Source organism: Coturnix japonica, chromosome 1 (assembly GCF_001577835.2).
Source record: "Coturnix japonica isolate 7356 chromosome 1, Coturnix japonica 2.1, whole genome shotgun sequence".
Lineage (NCBI taxonomy): Eukaryota > Metazoa > Chordata > Aves > Galliformes > Phasianidae > Coturnix > Coturnix japonica.
This window is the reverse complement of record NC_029516.1, coordinates 99,459,300-99,478,563: the sequence shown is the minus strand read 5'-3', so window position 1 is coordinate 99,478,563 and position 19,264 is coordinate 99,459,300. Positions and strand designations below refer to the sequence as shown.

The window sequence follows — 19,264 nt, the reverse complement described above, 5'->3', positions numbered from 1 at the left end:
AGAAAAACCTTGAAGGATTTTGTTATTATTTAAGGTATAAGTGCCTTAAAACAGCATGACTAGGAAGGGTGGAGTAGAGGAGTTTCCATTTGACATATGTTGGTAGTTAATAAAAACTCTTGAATCCAGCCCAAATACCCACTGACTGGAATAAGCTTGACACCCAGATCTAGCCAGTGAAACAAATAACCAAATTTATCTGTCCTCTGGTGCCTGGGTGCCAGATGTGTCAGCATCTAGTCAACAGCAGAGAGACCACAATGTACTTCCTTGCTGTTACAAACAAAACCCAGTCCTGGCATGTGTCATTTAATAAATGTGCCTTCCAGTGCTTAGCATTGTGGTTCCCAAAACTGCCCAAGCAGCAGGAAAGAAGGATTAGTGTCTTTCCAGAAAGGACATGGCAGTGAGTCACAATCTCAGCACTGTGGTGAGTCATTTGACATTGCTGCTCACTGCCTTGACTGTGAGCATAGATGACAAAACATTCCCTTTGCATTAGAGATCACGGGCAAATCCCCAAATCCAGATTAGAAGATGTCTGCAGTCCAACTCTTTATCCAGATATGAACCTCCCCTCTGCTTTCTCTCATTTTCATGGCAATAGGAAACAGAGACGAGCTGCAAGCTGAGACAACTGAGCCACAACTGTTATTGCAGCTCTACCCCATCACCCACTGAAGCAATGAGATACACCAATGTCCTGGCATCCCACTGACTGTGGTACATGCTGCTTCCCAAGACACAGCCTGTGGTTTGCAGAGTGTGCTTGAGCGAGTATCATGCTGTGAAATCCGTTGTCCACATTGTCACCAAACTGAAGCTGTCTCTCTAAGTGTCACAGGCCCTAGTTGCAGTTTAACATAGAAGGGGACAAATGAAATTTGCAACACCAGCATGTGAGGAGGGCAGGGGTCACCTCTTCTACACTGCACAGAGGTGTAACCATTCTAGGCCTGCTGTCTCTGCCTTTCACAGCCACTGGCCCTGAAAGCAAAGCTTCTGCTGTGCTCTTGTAAGAGCATGTCTACTTGAAGGAGGCTGACATTCTCTCCCTTTCTCTGCCCTCTTAACACATGCTTCAGCAAAACCTGTTGCACCTCATGGGAAGAAGCACCAGAATCTGTGCTCTGGGGCAGAGTAACTCTCCCCAAGCACAGGGAGCAGGTAGGGGAAATTCTGTGCCTTCTACCATGTAACTGTAAGAATAAAAGTCATTCTTATTGTCATCCTCATCCTTTCTGATAAATATATCTTTGCTTAATCTAAATTGAATCGCTGTGCCTGAGCTGGAGTCACCATACTGCAGAATTAACGTTCATTCTGTAAAGGGATGACTTCCCTGATCAGAGGTTACACTTCCACAGGAATACCTTCAGCCCTCGGGCAGCAATGTCATATAAACCATTCCCTGGGTTTACCTGGAAAAATAATCCCAGCAGTAGTTGATCCTAAAGACATCACCCATTGGGCCAACCAATGCACACATTCCCAGCTCCATCTCTCATTGATATCAAGGTAGATAAACACAGACTTTCAAAAAGTTGCTTCAGTGCTGAAATGTATAATGAATCCTGCATGCAAACCTCAATCATGCATTAACGCACCCCAGGCATTTCTGAGGGGTTTCTATATAGAGATAAAATAGCAGCTCATAGCTTAAAGAAATCATGACATGAAATCAGAGTTTTGTGTCATGATCTAATTCAACAGAATACCTGGCATTTAGATGGAAGCCAAAAAGGATTTCATTATACAGCATTCTCAAATAACAAACACAATCGCATGCTTTCAGATGAAATATTTAGAGAGAGTGAATGTGAGCAAGGAGCAAACTATTATCTGTAGGATGAACAAGACTTACCTGGATGAGTTATCCAGCTACTCTGGGATGTCTACAGCTCAAAAAACTATTGCATCTTGAAGTGAAATTACCTTAGAAGAGGAAGGAAAAGCTTGCCTGAAAACAAAGAAAGAAATAAAAATGTTATATCTAGAAAACTAAGATCTGAATTCAGACTTTGCACAGGTTGAATTTTCCAAATGTTCCTGTCAGTATTTTGCTGCCAGACAGCCCTAATTCTTTGACAACACTTTCAAAATTATTTTTAAATGAATAGAGTATGGAAAAGACAAAGGAAAGAGCTGCTAAAATCCTTTATTATTTAATTTTCAGCAAGGTACATAATAGTTCAGAGAATGTGGTATCCAAGCAACAGGTCTGAAAGGGGCAAAGTACTAAAAGACTGTGCAGTCAATTATCTTAGCCTGAACATGCTGTTAGCTGGCATAATTGCCTCTGATGCAAAATATACTTTCTTTCTCATAGTTATAAATATTTACAGTATAACCAAAAGCCATATTGCTAATAAAGAATAAAATCTCTTAGAGTGCTCTTCTCACATCCAGCATACTCGTGTTTTCTTCCAGCCAGGACACCACATCTCAGAATAACTAAAAGCTGCCACCTTGAAGCAATATATTATTTTGATTTTCATTTAACTATAGATATCAAAGTTTTATTTCTTCTGCATTCATAACACACTTAATGACAGATCTATCTGTCTCAAAGGACTAAAAATAATTTTCCACTGTTTCAATCCCTTAGCTTCATTAAACTAACATAGAAAGATAATGAGTAGGATTCTATATAGGCATCATTAAAAAACAAAAAAAAGTAGTATAATACCATACTACAGGACCTTCTTGATCAGAAGAACATATGCTAACCCTGGCCTAAATGTTCCCCTGTGATCGCTGAGTCAAGGTTGAGGATGATGATTCACAAGTAGGAAGAGTACAGTTCAACATTCACTGTTTCCATGGTTGGCAGATAGGAAAAGGAAAACTTTCTGTTCCTGCAATGTATGTATATGATGGAAAGACAGCAAATGAATAATCTTAGAATGCAGAACTGGGCAACAGTCCTGGAAATACTCATATTTAACAAGCACAATGCTGTTCACACATCTAAACTGGGGTGTGTGTGCATATATATTTGGAGCATTAAGATTTGGTTTCAAAACCAGAATTGTACCTTATGACAACACTCCTTCGTAACTACAACTGAAGAGGCTCAATACAGAATTAAAAATGATGACTTCTGCCATAGGAAGATATCTGGGGGTATAGACGGGAGCTGCTAGAAGGTAAGATACCAGGCAGAAAGGGGACATCAGGAAGAAGATGGCTATTGGCCTTCTTTCCCCAGTCCAAAGGTTTCTTTCTGGCAGAACCTGAGCCCTCACTTTGGTTAACCAACTATTTGGGCACAGTTATGAAAGCACTGGAATGAAGAAGGACATGTGGCATCTGCCTGATTTCTAAGAGGGCTTCTTGTCTCAAGCCTCTCCCCCTCTGCACTGCTCTGTACCAGAGGGATAATGGCTAAGAAATGCCCATAGGGAGACTCTCCCCCTCCATTTCTCCTAGCCTGATGACAAACCCATGTCACTGAGGGCAGGGACATGAGAATAGCTCTTGGGGAAAAACCCTCTCCCATTTCAAGCTGGCCACTTGGCACTCAGTGAGCCATTATACCACCCTGAAGATTTCATGCATCCTTGAAGATCGGGATGCTTGAAAATTTGTCTTTAGACTTAAATAGGAGACAAAATTTTGTGGATATCTTAAACCAAAATACAAAGTATGTGGAGTGAATTACACTCTATGATGAACACAGAGAAATGAAGCTATAGTGGTTGACCTCATGACTATGTCTTACCCTGGTTTGGCTACAAGCTGATGCCTTTTCAGGAAGGAAAGGTAGGTAAGGAAAAGTTGCCAGACTTCTTGCCTTGTCTAAGCAAACTGATACCAACCTTCCAAGACATATTGTTGCTCAAATACTACTTAATCAAACACATTAGTAAGAAGAAATAAGACAGGTCATTGTCACCACTTAGAGACAACACACAAAATTCATAACAAAAACAGGGATAACAGTGACTTTACAGTAGGTGACTGCAACATATATTTTACTAAAAGGAGTTGTGGAAAGGAATTCACCAACTGGAATTCATAGAAATAAATAAATACCTTGTGGATAGACCAAGAAACTCTTGTTTTAAAAGTCAGCCTAAAATTATTAATATGATTCTCTAGGTTGTTGTTCTCATATCCTGTACATTCAACAGCAGGTACACTGTGTCCTTTAGGTATAGATTTGCCTCTAAGCTGCACATTCTTAACTGATTTGAGAATTAGTTTTGTTTTGTTGATTACGAAGTCATTTTAAATTAGAACTCACACCTTCAGACCATGTTCTTCACTGAACCTTAGATTTCATTGGATTTCAAACAATTCTGCAAGCAAACGCAAAAATAATAGAAAAGTGGATGCCTCAGAGCTAAACATAAATGAAGTAGAATGCTAACAGCTCTGTCCCAAGGCAATTGCCAATAAGTAGTTGGCAGCTGTTGTTTGAGTTTACCTCCTACACACACAAAATTTGACAGTGAATGAAAGCCGAGTTATGCTCCTTTGTATAACCTCAAACCCTCCAAATCCTCTGTTGGGACTGACATTTGGGAACAGATTTTCTTAAAGTCTCTTATTCTGTTGCCTAAATTAGAACTACGCTCTTTTGCAAAATGTTACTGTATTGAAGAATTCAAGAAATTTGGCAAACACATGCTGTTCTTCACACAGATGAAACGACACATCAAGCTTTCTGCACTAAGGAAAGGAGGTTACAACACAGGATTTAGTGTGCAGATGGGCTGTAGATGCTGCCAGTTCAAATCTCTTGTAAATCTTAGAAACCCTACCTGATGGCCAACCAGCACCTCTGCCCTTGAAACAGGAAGATGACATCCTTAAAAGAATACCATAACTTCACAGCAATGCTGTAAGTATAAATACATACAGTTAATATGCAGCTACCAAACTTATAGCAAAGCAGTAAAAAAATTATATGAATTCATATGCTGACCTTCCATAACTGTCCTCCCAAAGGACTCTCCATTTTAATCCAATAATTTAATGCTCTTCTTTTTAATCCAATAATTTATTGCACTTTTTTCTTGCTTTAGATGCCTGAAGTTAATAAAACTCTTGAGGGGCAAGATCTTGCATCTTACTTTGGAGTCTGAACTGAGTCTCCTCAGGGGAAACAGATACCTGGGCTGTGAGAACAGGTCAGTCCCATAGGATTTTTGTGGAAGCTCAGATCAACTTTAGTTCAAACATCTGTTTAAATGTCCTAAATCCATTCTTCTGATTTAGCCCATTACCGTGTAGTTGTACATTGGTTAGGAAAGCAGCATAGGAAATGGGACCACTCAGGATTACCAGCCCACAGGGGGCTTCCTCACTACCTCTCTTCAAAAGAACAGAAGGAGAAAATAAGATGGGAAAAAGCTTATGGTTTGAGAAAAAGATAACTCACCTATTACCATTACAGGAAAGACTCAATATAAGTTACAGTAATAGGCAATAAATTACATTAATAACAGACCAGAGCAGTAAGAAATTGAAAGCAAACTAAAAACACCTCCTCCCTTGAGCAGCAGAGGAGAATGGGGAAATGGAGGCTGTGGTCAGTTCTCAGTGCTTCATCTCTGCCCCTCCCTCATGGTCACTCTCTGCCTTTGCTCTACACATGGTACCTCTACCAACAGCTAGGAGACCTTGACAGTTCAGACATCAGTTTTTTTTTCCCATTACCTTCTTTTGCTGAGAATTAACAGTCTGCATACAGTAATGATTATTCCAGAAACATATTTCCCTTACTTTACATAAGCCTACACTGTGATTGTATTTCATTTACTTAATGCAGTGTTAAATCTCCAGGAATGCTGAATGGGCAGAAAGGAAGAACTGAATAAAGATCAGCTTTTAAACCATAGCACAGGAAGAGCCACTGGGCCTTCCCAACTCACCCACTGGCTCAAACCTAGAATACTAATAAAAATCATAACATCCTCTTGGCACAGTCAACATGAATTCAGATCTAAAATTGGATCCTACAGATAGGTTTAAAAACATGTAAAGCATCACTGTTTTCCTTCAAATGTGACCATCCATTCATTTTATAGGAAGAAAGAAAGCATATTTGATCAAGGAGGAGACACATACATCAAAAATTTATTGAATCTGACAAATTCGAGACTAAACCAGTGGGCACATTTTGCTCAGACTTGGTAGGATAGAGCACAGTTTCTTTCACTGCAGATCACAGAGACAATCCCAGCCTCAGAGGTATGGGTGAACATACAAAGAACATAAGGGGCTGAGCATCACATCTGTTCCTGTAATGCAAACATTCCCATTTCCTTGAATTGCTTTCAGAAAATAATCTGTTGGGATGAATGGATGCGAAATTGAAGTTTAGCTAATGAGATGATATTATAGTTCCATAACACAACCAAGGTACAATAAATACCAACCTACCTTGACACTCTTGTGAAATACGCAGGTACAGACATGACAAAGCTGCGGGCTATAGTACTCGTGAAGTACCAGCAGATGGTGCTATGAAGACAGGCATGTTTAAAACACAGCCCAGCTTTCCTGAAAAGAAATTCGATGAGAATTATATGAATACGAAATATTTCCTCCTTCAGAGCAGAATGTAGAATAGCAAAAGGGCAATTTCCTTCCCAGTTAACCTGCTTTCAAGTCACGCTTTCTTTATTGCTGTTTCAATAGCACATGTCGGTCATCAGACTCCGATCTCCTCAGTACTCAGATATTTCATCAATACTTCATTCCTTGAAGTTTCACAGATTTGCCTTGAGGGTGAGAACAGTTCAAGACAGATATCTATGAAAACACTGACAAGCTCAATGTGGGCAGAAATTGTGAAAACCCTGGAAACATGGTGCTAGCAGAGCTTCTGCGCCTTTTGCTTGGCACTGCAAAATAGTACCAGTGTTTTCTTCCTCAGACAAAGCAATAAGGCATAAGTTTGATTATTTTATTATTTATGTCCTCCATTTGACAGTTTCTGAGGTAGGACTCCAACTCACAGCATGCTTCCAAGCATACAGGTGCAGTTGCATAGCTGCAAAAGGATGGAGCGTGAGGTTATTGCAATGCCAGAAAATCAGAGTGGAATCAGAAGCAGAAGAAAAAGTAGCAGTAAAAAAAAGTTATGCTTTTTAGCTTAATGTATAATAAGTAGTAGAATTAATGGTATGTTAGTCTAATGGGTATGACAAGAGCTGTACATGTTCAAGATTGCTAAGAATAATGACTCAGGATTGAAATATGAGCCATTCTAGACATTCCTTTCACAGCATGAAAGCACTTGTACCTAATGACAATAACCATTTATTTCAAATTCTGTCTCCACAAATGCCTACTTACAAAGCTTTCTAAGTTTCCTTATGAGCTTTCTCCTTCTACTCTTACCTTGTAGAGAGGGAATAATTTAGTTTAAGGAAGAATACAATGACTGTTTAATACTGTAAAAATCTCTAGTGTATTTGTTGGCTATTTATTTTATTATTTTTGGTCTCAAGAAAAGACTTTCTCTGGCTTTCTGGCCACTAGGTAGGAAGGAACCAGGGTCAGCACCCACCACTTGTAGCTACAGTAATGGGAGGACTGTTAGACTAGATGATCTTATAGGTCCTTTCCAACCTTGTGATTCTATGATTCTCTGACCTACCACCTACAGGATCCAAAGCAGGCACTACAGTCTATATCCCCACTCATAGCCAAGGGAATCATCTGTGCACTGCATTTCATGCATCAGGTGGCACAACAGGAAAAAGACAAAGACAACTGATACACTCTGATCAGACTGGGTAAGATCTACTGATCCAATTCAGAAAAAAAAATAGCCTACAGCTAAAATGAAGCTATACTTTTTGGTATGCATTTCTACATTGATTTATTTCCAGTTTATTTAATAGCAAGTTTGATATATCAGAAGACAAATCTCCCTATAACATAATATAGTATGGCAGTGTGTGTGTCTCTCATTGGCTTAGGAGCCGTAACATCTTTAATTACAATATTTAATACTAGATATATCTAGAGGGGAGCTAGAAGACCTGAGTTCCCTGATCCAGCTCAGATTCAGTCTGCAATTAGAAGCCCCACCTTGCAAGGTGCAGATGTGCCAGCAGTAAAGAGGAAGGAAGGGTTGCAGAGCCCCAGTGACCAAAGCCAACTCTATCAGGCCTCATGGCTGGGGCTACAGGACCACTACCTGCATCCTACATTGGGTCATGGAGTAGGCAAGCTGCCACAGCAGCTGTGCATAACACACATGGGGGAGAATAGGGCATAAAGTTGTGGCTGAGTGGGTGAGATAGCAGTGAAATGAGACCTGCTCATTGTGAATTGGTAAGTAAGCACATCTCTGCAGGAGATTCTCCTGTTGCAGTTGGACCTCCCTGCTATATGCAAATACACATAGTCCATCAATCAACATAGTAAGTCACATGCTGTCTGGATAATGCTATTACCTGGAAAAGGAGTGCCCACTTTAACCGCCAAATATTTGGTGAAGTTCAAAGATGAGCCTGAATTTTTCTGTTTTCCTTGACTCCATGCTATGTCAAAACAAAGCACAGGTCCCCAGTGCTAGATGCATTTCTATTCAGAATTATTACCTTTTCTTCTTTACTTTTTGTATAGAAATAATCTCTGGTCTTGACAGAAGAATCTACTAGCTCAATTTCAGATTGTACTGCTCACATTAAGGACTTGTAACTTTTCTCTTTATTGATTTTCAATTAATACTAGACAAGCACAGAACAAATGCACTGCTCACTCATTCCAGCAGAACATAAAATCATTTGCTGTACCAATAAAGAAATTAATTTGTTAGTTTATCATTCATTAGTTCCAACAAACTCTCCTTCATCATTAAACTTTTCTGTGATGATCTGCCTGATCAATAAAGATACATGAAATCTAAGCCAGGTAAGTTTTCATTTAGGTGTTTCTACCCTTGCCCATAAAGTCTATCTGTTCTCAAGTGACAGGTCCAATATGATAATGAGGTTGTTTCCTTCTACTGAAGTACTAATTTCCTGCTGACCTCAAAAAGATTTGCACGCAGTCTGAAGGTTCATCTTGCTATGTATCTTTGGCAGTCCCAGACCTTGCACCTCCTTAACTCAATCAAGAAAATACAGATTAAGCCTTTTAACACTATTAATGGATTAGTAGTTCCACCATCTCTGCTGTAGTTAATTGTCTGGGTTGTTTCTGTTGGCACAGTGACTAGACATAGCAGGTCAGGTTGTAACACTGCATATGTTAGACAGTATCTTAATTGAAACTGGTGCAGTAAATGGATGCTCAAGACCCACCTGGATGCCTACCTGTAGGGAGCCTGCTTTAGCAAGAGGATTAGACTAGGTGATCTCCAGAGGTCCCTTCCAGACCCTACGATTCTGCGATTTACTTTCTGCCTCCATTTTTTGGCTCTGAGTGTTTGTTTGGATTGAAGATCAGCTTTAATATCACAATATGTACATTTTTCATTTAAGTAATCTTCAGTGTCTTCATATATAGCACAGAGTGCCCCTTCATGCCACCATAACATTCTAACTCTATTCTTATTTTACTTTCAGAGCTCTGTGATACTTTATTAGTATGATACTCTACTAGTACAACAGACCAGCCAGCACAAAAGCTAATTCTTTTTCCAGGATATCAGTCAGAATATTATGGATCTAACTCCTCATCATATTACATCAAAAGGAAAAGCTCTGAAGGGGAAGAGCAGGCAGCATATTAGAAAACTTACTCAATAAACAAGAGTAGCATTTTGCAGCCACAGAGCGCATTTCAGCTCAGAGTCTTCATTATGTGGGGTTATGTTAGGGTTAATCAGTTAAGTTGATATATGAGAAAAATACTCAGTGTTTGAAGAAGAGATCATGACAGTGACAAACAACTAAATTGTTCCTTCACTAAATGAATTCTATCATGTTTCTGAAGCAGAAGTCTGTAGTAAGCTGCATGCGAAGACAGATTGATAAGCTTATTGAAACAAAAGGATATAAAACAAATACCTGAAATCTATTACCGATTAGCAGCACATCCACACCTTTGCATCGTATTTACAAGGAGAAGCTGGAGCAGAGGGAGCATTAGCTCCATGACACAAAGTGACAAAATAAATGGAGCCTGGGACTCCTTGGAAGAAACAGGAAGGAAATAACTGCAGCTACAGTGACTGCTGGGGAAGAAACACTGCTCTAGCCCAGAGGAATTCACACTAAGAAAGTGGACAAGAAGCAGTGAACGTAAACTGGAACACAGGTGGCAGTGAACATCAGGAAGCATGTCCAAGCTGCACAGGTGACAGAGCACAGGTTGCCCAGGGAGACTGTGGAGTCTCCTTCTTGAAGATCTTCAAAACCCAACTGGTCAGGTGTATAGTTGGAATAATACAAGCATATAGTTGTAATTACAGAGTAAATAGCCAGAGGGTATCTAAGACTCACCAGTGCTGAGGCTTTCAGTTGAGATGGATGCTTGCTCACCTCCAGAACTCCACAAAGGAACAATCTCCAGAAAGAGATGCTACCTTAGCGGTGGTCAGCCCTTAAATGGGATCTGGGAGAGATGGAGCCAAGCTCTGCCCCTTCCGGGAGCACAACTGAATTACCTTCACCTGTGCCCCCGAAGCTGACTCATTGCTCACCTCAGGTGGTTAATCAGAGGTTCAGGCTGTGATCAACAGTTTCCCTTACAACAGGGTACTTGACACCCTGCTGTAGGCATTCCTACTTGAGTAGGTGTTGGGCCTGGTGACCTCCAGAGGTCCCTTCTCAGCTCAACCATTTGGTGATTCTGTGGAAATGGATGGGAAGATCAGGACCCAATGTGTGGTGTAAGCAGGGAAGAATGTCTGAGTTACATTACAGGGCTCTGATTAGATTTGGGGCACTCGTGTCACAATTCCTTGAAATTGAATTGTGGATGAAGTTTGCCACCCTGCAAACAAATCAACGCAGTCTGAGTAAGGTTAAATGGTGGAGGAAATAAGGAGTTTCCCATTTGCCCCAGAAAAGCTTTCAGTAGACTGGATCAGGGTTGAAAACTGAGCTAAGCAATGAGAAGTTAAATGCTGTTGATGGTACCGCTCTGCTGGGATGAAACAGGGCTGTGTTATTTAAGCCAAGGGCTCCCACTAGTGTTATTCTTTATTCCGGTTCCATCAATTGAAGAAGGAACTGGAAACAGGATTAGTAAAGGGAAGAGAAAGTATGATAAGATAAATCATCTGTCATAACAGTCAGATTCACTGATACTTTCACATGTGATTCATCAGTTTTAAACTTCACGCATGTTGCCAGTTCCTCATAGCTTATGCAATCTGGAAATTTCTTCTTAGCGAGCTGAAAATAATTGGATGCTGTTGTCACTACCTAATGAAGAAATGCAACACTGTGAAAAACTATTGGCAACATGGATGTTAGCTGGATCTTCAGGACAGATATTTTAGAGAAGAATGAAGTTGAAAGTGGTCTGCTACTGCTGTCTGTAATTCTATAGGGGCATGTGTTATGGCCAGTCCCCAGAACTCATGTTGATCTAAAGTCAAGGGGAAATTAGGCTAAAAGCATTCATTAAATGTGTGGTGTGACACTTCTGTTTCCAAATAAAAGATGCAGTAACCTGCTCTTAAAAAGTCATGAAGGTTTGGATGGCAAGTGGGTGATAAGTGACAGTAGAAGACAAACCTATTGGGAGTAGCACTAAAGCTGACTCATGTAAAAGCAGTTATTTTCATAACTCGCTATTTAGAAAGTTTTGAATTAAGCAGTAAAGAATTCACACTGCCTACCAATAGCCAGCACACTTCTCCAGATGTTCCTGTGTAATGCTGAGCATTTTCAGTGTTCCAGCAAAGACCACAATTTTAGAAACATGCATTCTATCACATGCCTGCCTTGGATTTGCATTTCTAACAAGCATGATTAGCATGCACAAATACGAGCTACTAACTGGAAAACAACAAGCTTCTCAGCTTTTTGGTCTACACACATAAAGACTGGATATCTACAGCGGGAGGAAGCACAGCAAGGACAATGCATAAAGGATTTTAAAATTTGGACTAGATACAGAGGTAAGGAACAATTGAAATTTGCACCTTCTCTGGATATTTCCACATTCACATGCGTCCCTTATTTAATAGAGACTTTGTATTTGTTCTCTAAGTGCCAAGAGTGGCTGACATAGCTTGGGAAAGCAGCCAAACTTCTTTGTGCTAGCACTTGGTAGGCTGCTGAGAAAATTTAAAAGGTACAAATTATTTAATGCAAAAAAGCCTTGGAAAAAAAAGCCACAAGGTAACCCTCTTGCTATGTACAAGAGAGAAATATCTCTCTTGACTGATCTTGGAAAAGCACAACCAGATGTGTGGCTTAGAAAAGCAAGTTACACAAATCCAGAGGGGACATAAATACTGTGAATGCAAGAATGCTGAAATGACCTATCAAATATATGTAAGTTTTCCACTTTCTTTTTTATTAAACTTCTAATTCAGGTTTGTGCACCTACACATTAAGAGTCTGGTTTTCACCAAATGTCACCACCCATTATCTGTGGGACAACAGTTAGGAATGAGCCAGTGAATAAGCCATGAGCTTGAAACCCCAATTCTGTTTCTCAGCAAATAACTACAAATAAATGTCTGGTGACCATTTGTATCACTGACTCTACAGGCACTGTCTCATTTAATCTTCCACCAGAAACACTGATTTTCAGTCAGGCATTAAAATTATGAAATTATTTAAAGACAGTTAAGAGAAGAAAGAAGACTTCCAGGCCCCAGAAAACAGAATCACAGAATTATACAGATTGGAAGGGGCCTCTGGAGTTCATCAGGTCCAACCCTTCTACTAAATCAGGTTCCCTACAGTAGGTCACACAGGAAAGTGTCCAGGTGAATATCTCTAGAGAAAAAAACTCCACAACCTCACTGGGGAGCCTGTTCCAGTGCTCCCTTACTCTAACAGTAAAGAAGCTTTTCCTCACATTCATATGAAACATTCTATGTTCAGGTTTGTGCCCATAGCCCCTTGCTCTTCCACTGGGCACCAGCAAAGAGAGCCTGGCCTCATCCAGTTGGCTCATGCCCTTTAGAGATTTATAAGCATTGCGAAGATTCCCTCTCAGTCTTCTCCAAACTGAAGTCCCAGGTCTCTCATTCATTCCTTATACAAGAGATGCTCCAGGACTTTCAACATCTTTGTAGCCTTCAACCAAACTCTGTCCAGCAGTTCCCTCTTTCTTGAACTGAGGAGCCCAGAACTGGATACTGTACTCTAGATGTGGCCTCACCAGGGCAGAGTTAAGGGGGATCGCCTCTCTCAACCTGCTGGTCATGCTTTTTTTAATGCACCCTAGGATACCATTGGCCTTCTTGGCAACAAGGGCACACTGCTGGCTCATGGCCAACCTGTCATCCACCAGGACACTTAGGTCCTTCTCTGCAGAGCTGTTCTCCAGATGATCATCCCCTGATCTCTACTGATGCACCTCCCCAGGTGCAGCATTTGTTGAATCCCATAACCAGCTATGTATCAGGCAAAGCTTTGACATGGTCAAATCAGTGGCAAAATTTTGATTCCCTGCTACTCATGGGTCTGGAACCAGCTTACAACATTGCCTTTCACCAAGCACATCAACATTCCAAATTAAAAACCCTTCTTTAGCACTGACTTTCCCACCTCAAGAAGGAAGATTCAACCCAGGAAAGGGTTGTAGGGATAAACAAGAAGAACAACCGAATATCCCATGAACACTCCATGAAAACTGATGATTGCATTTCTTTCTCCCCAGCAGCTAAACTGCTGGATTTTGAGAGTATTTAATCTCCTCAGATGCCCTATCTGAGGGTGCAGCCTCTACCATCTTAGTGAAATGACTGGACTCTTTTTTTTAGGGACAGTTCCTACTTCTTGATCCTGAAAAGAAATGGCGTTTCTTTCTCAATAGGTCTTAGGTCCTATCTCAAGGCTGACTTGAGTCAGTGAGATCTGTGTCTTTCCCTAGCAGTTGTCTTTGGAAATAAAATAAACTATGTAAGCAAATGTATGAATGGATGTAGCAGTGCTGCCATTAGTGAAAGGGCAGACTGACTCACGCCCTCAGACCCACTATCCACCAAGTTTTGCATAAACAAATAACAGTTTCTTTTTGAGTCTTCCTCAACTTATATTCACTTAAAGTGTCACACTTAACCAAAAGCATCTCCTGTTTAAAATATAAAAATCTCTGAGGGAAGAAATATACTTGTACTGGGTTTGATTTTATTAGGAGGAAGAAAAACATTAACCTTAACCATTCATGGAAATCAACCTCTACAACACTAAGCCAATGCATCAGTTTGAACGCCTTTGTGCATCTTGGCTCTTCTGTGACAGCAAAAGCTATGAATAACTGGGTATGTTTTATCTGTCTGTGCTTGAAAACTTATAGGGTGCTAAAGAGAAATATGAAATTGCAAGCACAACTGCAGTGCGGCTGTGCTCAGAAGTCTATAAGAAAGCTGAGTTGTTTTTTGATAGAAAAACTTAAAAGGTTACTATTACTTAAAAGGTGATGCTATTACTGTGCCAGATCTATGCCTCTGCTGTCTTTCTTTGTCCATGTATATAATAATATACATGAATTTTCTAAAGAAAATCTGCATTATTTCTTCCAAGATGTGAATCAAAATCAATTAGCCCTGAACTTTCAAACATCCTTTGGCAATCACTCTTGGAGAATCTTTTTTCCAAGTAAAGAATGAAAAAGCTATTTCATTCTGTAACTTCTCTATGAAGCCTACACAATGCTCCTATTCACATTTCCAGAACAATGAAGTTTGTCCCTGGTGACAGAATTAAAATGTTTCAACATTTTTTTTGATGACTAAACCCTAATTTCATTATTACTTTTTTTTTTTTAATTACAAGTGCTGAACCAAAAACACTGCCTCCCATTTTATCATATTGGCCACAACATCAGAGGTGGGTATAGGTAATTCTTCCATGGAGAAAAACTTGCATTCACTGGCATTGACTGACACTGGTTCAAGGAGCAAAACAATGCTGTTGACACACTGATGTTTATAGCTGTTACTAATCAGTGCTCTACAGAGCCAAGGCCACTCACAGTGAAGGGCCCAAGGAACTGAGAGGGAACAGAATTAGGACAACTGACTTAACTGGCCCAAAGGATATTCCATACAGTGCAATGTCATGCATAGGGAGTTTTGAAGGGAGTGAGAGTTCATCTCTCACTTTCCCGCTGCTCAGGGGGTGGTGAGCAATTGCTTGTACAGCACTTGTTATATACATTCATATATATACATTCATATATATATATATATAATTTCTTACTAATTATTATCCTTTTTTTTCCCTCTCTTAGTACATAATTTTAACTCAACCCATGAGCTCTCCATTTTTTTTCCCTGGATTTTCCCCCCCATCCCACTGCAAAGGGGGAAAGTCAGTGCATGACTGCATGGTTCTAAGACACCTGACACTTGTCAGGTTAAACCAGCACAGATCACAGTGAGGTGGTGGGTGGTGCATTTCAACAGTGGTGACAGTGACATGAGAGACAAACCACAGTGCAGGCAGCCATGCACATGTGTACCACTATAAAATGAAAAGCATCCCAATCAGATCATCCATCTGATGACATCTAATGGTGGTAACTATGCTGACAAATGTTGTTGTGTGGTTGAGAATTTGCTCTATCAAATAGAATTACCGTAAGGGGGAAGCCAAGCTCTGAAAGTATTAGTAAAAAGCTGCGGTGAATATAAGTGTGGGTAGCACGGGATATTTTCTTTAACATCCATTATCCTTCTGATGTCTCGCTTGGAGCCTCATTGCCAACAGACCTCTGCAATGGACAAGCATCTTGACAAACTTGTTCACATCACAGTAAGGGCCAGGGAGAATTTACTTTCTCTGTGCTCTTCCCCTTGAGCAACAGGAGGATCGAGCCAACATAAACCACACTTCTTTGACATCTCTCTTCACACCCACACAAATGTTCTGCCATGGGCTTTGGTGAGGAGGCACTGCCATGAAGCCCAGTCATTCCTTCAAATTAATACCATGTGCAATTGTTCCTTTTGTGCTAGGCTAGTATGAAGGTTGGTTTGGGATCTGCTGCCTTTCTACCACATGCAACAGGGTTCAGTCCTCAGGAAGGTGGAAATCACACAGCACCCAGGGTGCAGGCCAACATGTGAAATTGGGTTTAGAAAATGAAACTTGCTTATGAAATACAGTAACCACAAATCTCTCTTAAGTGGTGGCTACATCCTTATCTCCCACACGTAAAATCGTGACTCCTGAAATTGTTACCTAACAACTCAGCTCTGATCATGCAAAGTACTTGCAACTGTTTTACAGGCAGCTCAGATCCTCAGGAGCACAAGGTTGCACAGGAGAGCATGTGCTGTGTGAATGGATTAGCTAACAGAGAACAGGCTGCCTACAGACACGCAGCCATGTCCCCAAGCAGAGGAGCTGACAGCAGTATGCAATCCACAGCCAGTATCACTTCAAACCTGGCCTCCTGGGAACTCTAAATCAACAGCTAATGCTAAATAACTCCAACCAAGTATGTATCATTATCCTCAAAGGACTACTTGAAGCACTCAGACAATTATGCAAAGCCATTTATCAGCTCACAGCAGAATCATCTTGGGATTTATCTGCCTCATCCACATGAAGGCAAAAATAGTGTCCTCTCCCTTTCTGAAAATACTGCAAAAGGTGAGCATTTCATAGAATCATAATATGGTCTAGATTGGAAGGGACTTAAAAGCCCACCCAGTGCCAACCCCTGCCACAGGCAGGGCTGCCCCACACCAGCTCAGGCTGCCCAGGGCCCCATCCAACCTGGCCTTGAGTGCCTCCAGGGTGTTCACATTTCTAACAAACCTTAGAGTTAGCAAGCAAATGTGGTATGAATCCATGGGCAAATTCATTGTCACTGGTTTTACAGAGGAAACAGAACATGGTAGAATGTATGCTACTCCTAATGAGCTATGATACACATCCAAACCTAATGCATCACAGCCAGCCTAAATACCTTCACTCAAAATAAAAAATGTTTGTTAACACAGAACTATTCAGTTAAAAACATGAAATATTTCCTAATAAGAAGTTTTTCATGCCAAAATAATCCTTCTAATGGTCTGTGCCTTTCATGGCCATGACATTAAGAACTGGAAGGACTATTTCTATGACACCAACATATCAACTCTTAATATATATATGAAAGGGACATATGTATATAAATACATCATCTGTGGTGTCTTAAGTACTGCAGGCAGTCTTGTCTGCTGACAATCTGGTTTGAGGTTGGTAAATGTGGGAATTGCATCAGAATCACAGCATACAACCCCTCTCAATACATGTTATTTTGCAGGGTTTCCTTAGAAGGACTTATGTACAACTGACTAATCCTGTGCAAAATTTATCTTACACTTTCTTTCGCACTTGCATTTTTATTAGTTCATTTTTGTAAGCCTATGGACACTACCATATGTCAATAAATGATGTGCCATATGCTCTACTGCCTCAGAGAGTCACAGAGGACTGTGTCACTTGCAAATACTGAGAACAACACAAAATTCATCTCAGATTCTCCTCTAATCTAGCACTGGCCTTGGGATTGAAAGTGATCTGATAGTGTCTGCTTCCTGAAATCTGTTACCTTGTACCAAGCTTTAACATCACCCCCAGCATCTTTGAGATACATTATGAAGCCTTTCTGAAGACTGGAGTGACACTGGCTATCCTCCAGCCTTTGGGCACCCCTCCCATTTGCCAGGACCTTTCAAAGATTATAGAGAGCAATTCTGATAATCTCCTTCTCAATTCTAGGGAAGCCTTCCATCCCCAGCCTCTCTCTTACCTCTTGAGTCTGAGGCTCCCAAGGGGAAAACAAGATTTTCCAATTATTATAATACAGTTTTTTAGGAGTTAAATATTTAAGCATGTATTCCTAAAGAACCATTGCCACATTCTCTTTCTCTCCCTGTATCTAGGGTGAAAAGAGTCCAGTTTATGTGAGTCGTTCCTTTTTATGAAGCAATGGCAAAGATTTTCAAATGTTTCTCTGTTTCTCATCATGCAAGGAATGTGCTTAGAGAACCTGATTACAAAATCTTTGTCTCTTTATAAAGAATTGTGGGAGGAAGAGGGTTAGAAGAGAAGGGAAATGAGCCCTGAAAGAGCAGTTACTCTGTAGAATTCACCAAAAAGACAGAGCTCAGGACAATGTTTAAAAAACTTATTTTTTTTAAAGGTCATAGTCAATTCATTCACATCAGGAACACTGTCTTCTTCATCAGCTTCATACATTTTTGAGTTGTAATTTTTTCTTCAAAACTATAAATGTTCCAGGAATGCTCAAGTACCAAGAATGCTGACCCATCTCCACTTCCCAAATTGAGAGAAAGACAGCATCCATGATGTAATAACTGTGGGAAGCAACAAATCAGAGGAGACCAGCAAGGGGAGTTATGTATGCTTTTCTTTTAAGAGTTCTCCAGCTACAAAAACTTGATTATTGTGTTGCTATAGTTGTCCTATATTTGAGGTTGAAGTTGAGCTGGAAATTCAGAATCTCCTAGAAAATGTTCAGAGATGGATAAAACAACTTCCTGTGACTTTGGTAGCTTAGTTTGAAACCTCTTCTGTAAGGCAACCATATGAGTCTAGAGCCACCAATATGGAGTATGTCTCACCCTGTCCCCAGTTTCTCTAATCAAACACTCAGTTATTCCTATCATCCTCTTAGTTTTACTACTGAAAAACAATGCATACACTGTCATGTGTGTGTTCATTAAAACTGATCATCTGGTAAATCGTATCCACTGACTTCCTTGCTTTGGGGCTTTTAACATTTTTGTCACCTCACTGGAAACACCACGGCATTGTTCTCAGGGTGAAAGTGCCAAAGATCTCTCTGCTATTTACATTCAATAATAAGATGTCAGCTATTTTCATAGAATCATAGAATGGTTTGGATTAGAAGGGAACTCAGGGATCATGAAGTCCAAATCCCCCTGACACATACAAGGCCACCATTTTAAACGTACATAATTTCCAATTGCACATAATCCTTTTAGGAGTCACACAGCAACTAGACAGGATTTCTTCATATTTCCTGCTTTCCCAGAGTTTTAAAATTATTTTTGGGAACTATTATCTTCCGAGAACATCTTTTTTAAGAGAATATCTGTTAATTAAATAAATTGTAAATGTAAAAAGTAAATGACTTCATTGTCATTGTCCCACATGCATACAACAAGAATCCTGTTGAA

General features: G+C 40.2%; 1 long non-coding RNA gene across 1 annotated transcript; it reads right to left on the bottom strand.

Moving 5' to 3' along the window:
- Window positions 1-671: 671 nt before the first annotated feature.
- On the bottom strand, window positions 672-10,455 carry LOC107324066. Its single transcript, XR_001559398.2, has 5 exons — window positions 10,416-10,455; window positions 6,394-6,513; window positions 4,770-4,847; window positions 1,865-1,960; window positions 672-1,421 (listed from the first exon to the last, which is right to left on the bottom strand). It is a non-coding gene; the product is annotated as an uncharacterized LOC107324066 (long non-coding RNA).
- Window positions 10,456-19,264: the final 8,809 nt, after the last annotated feature.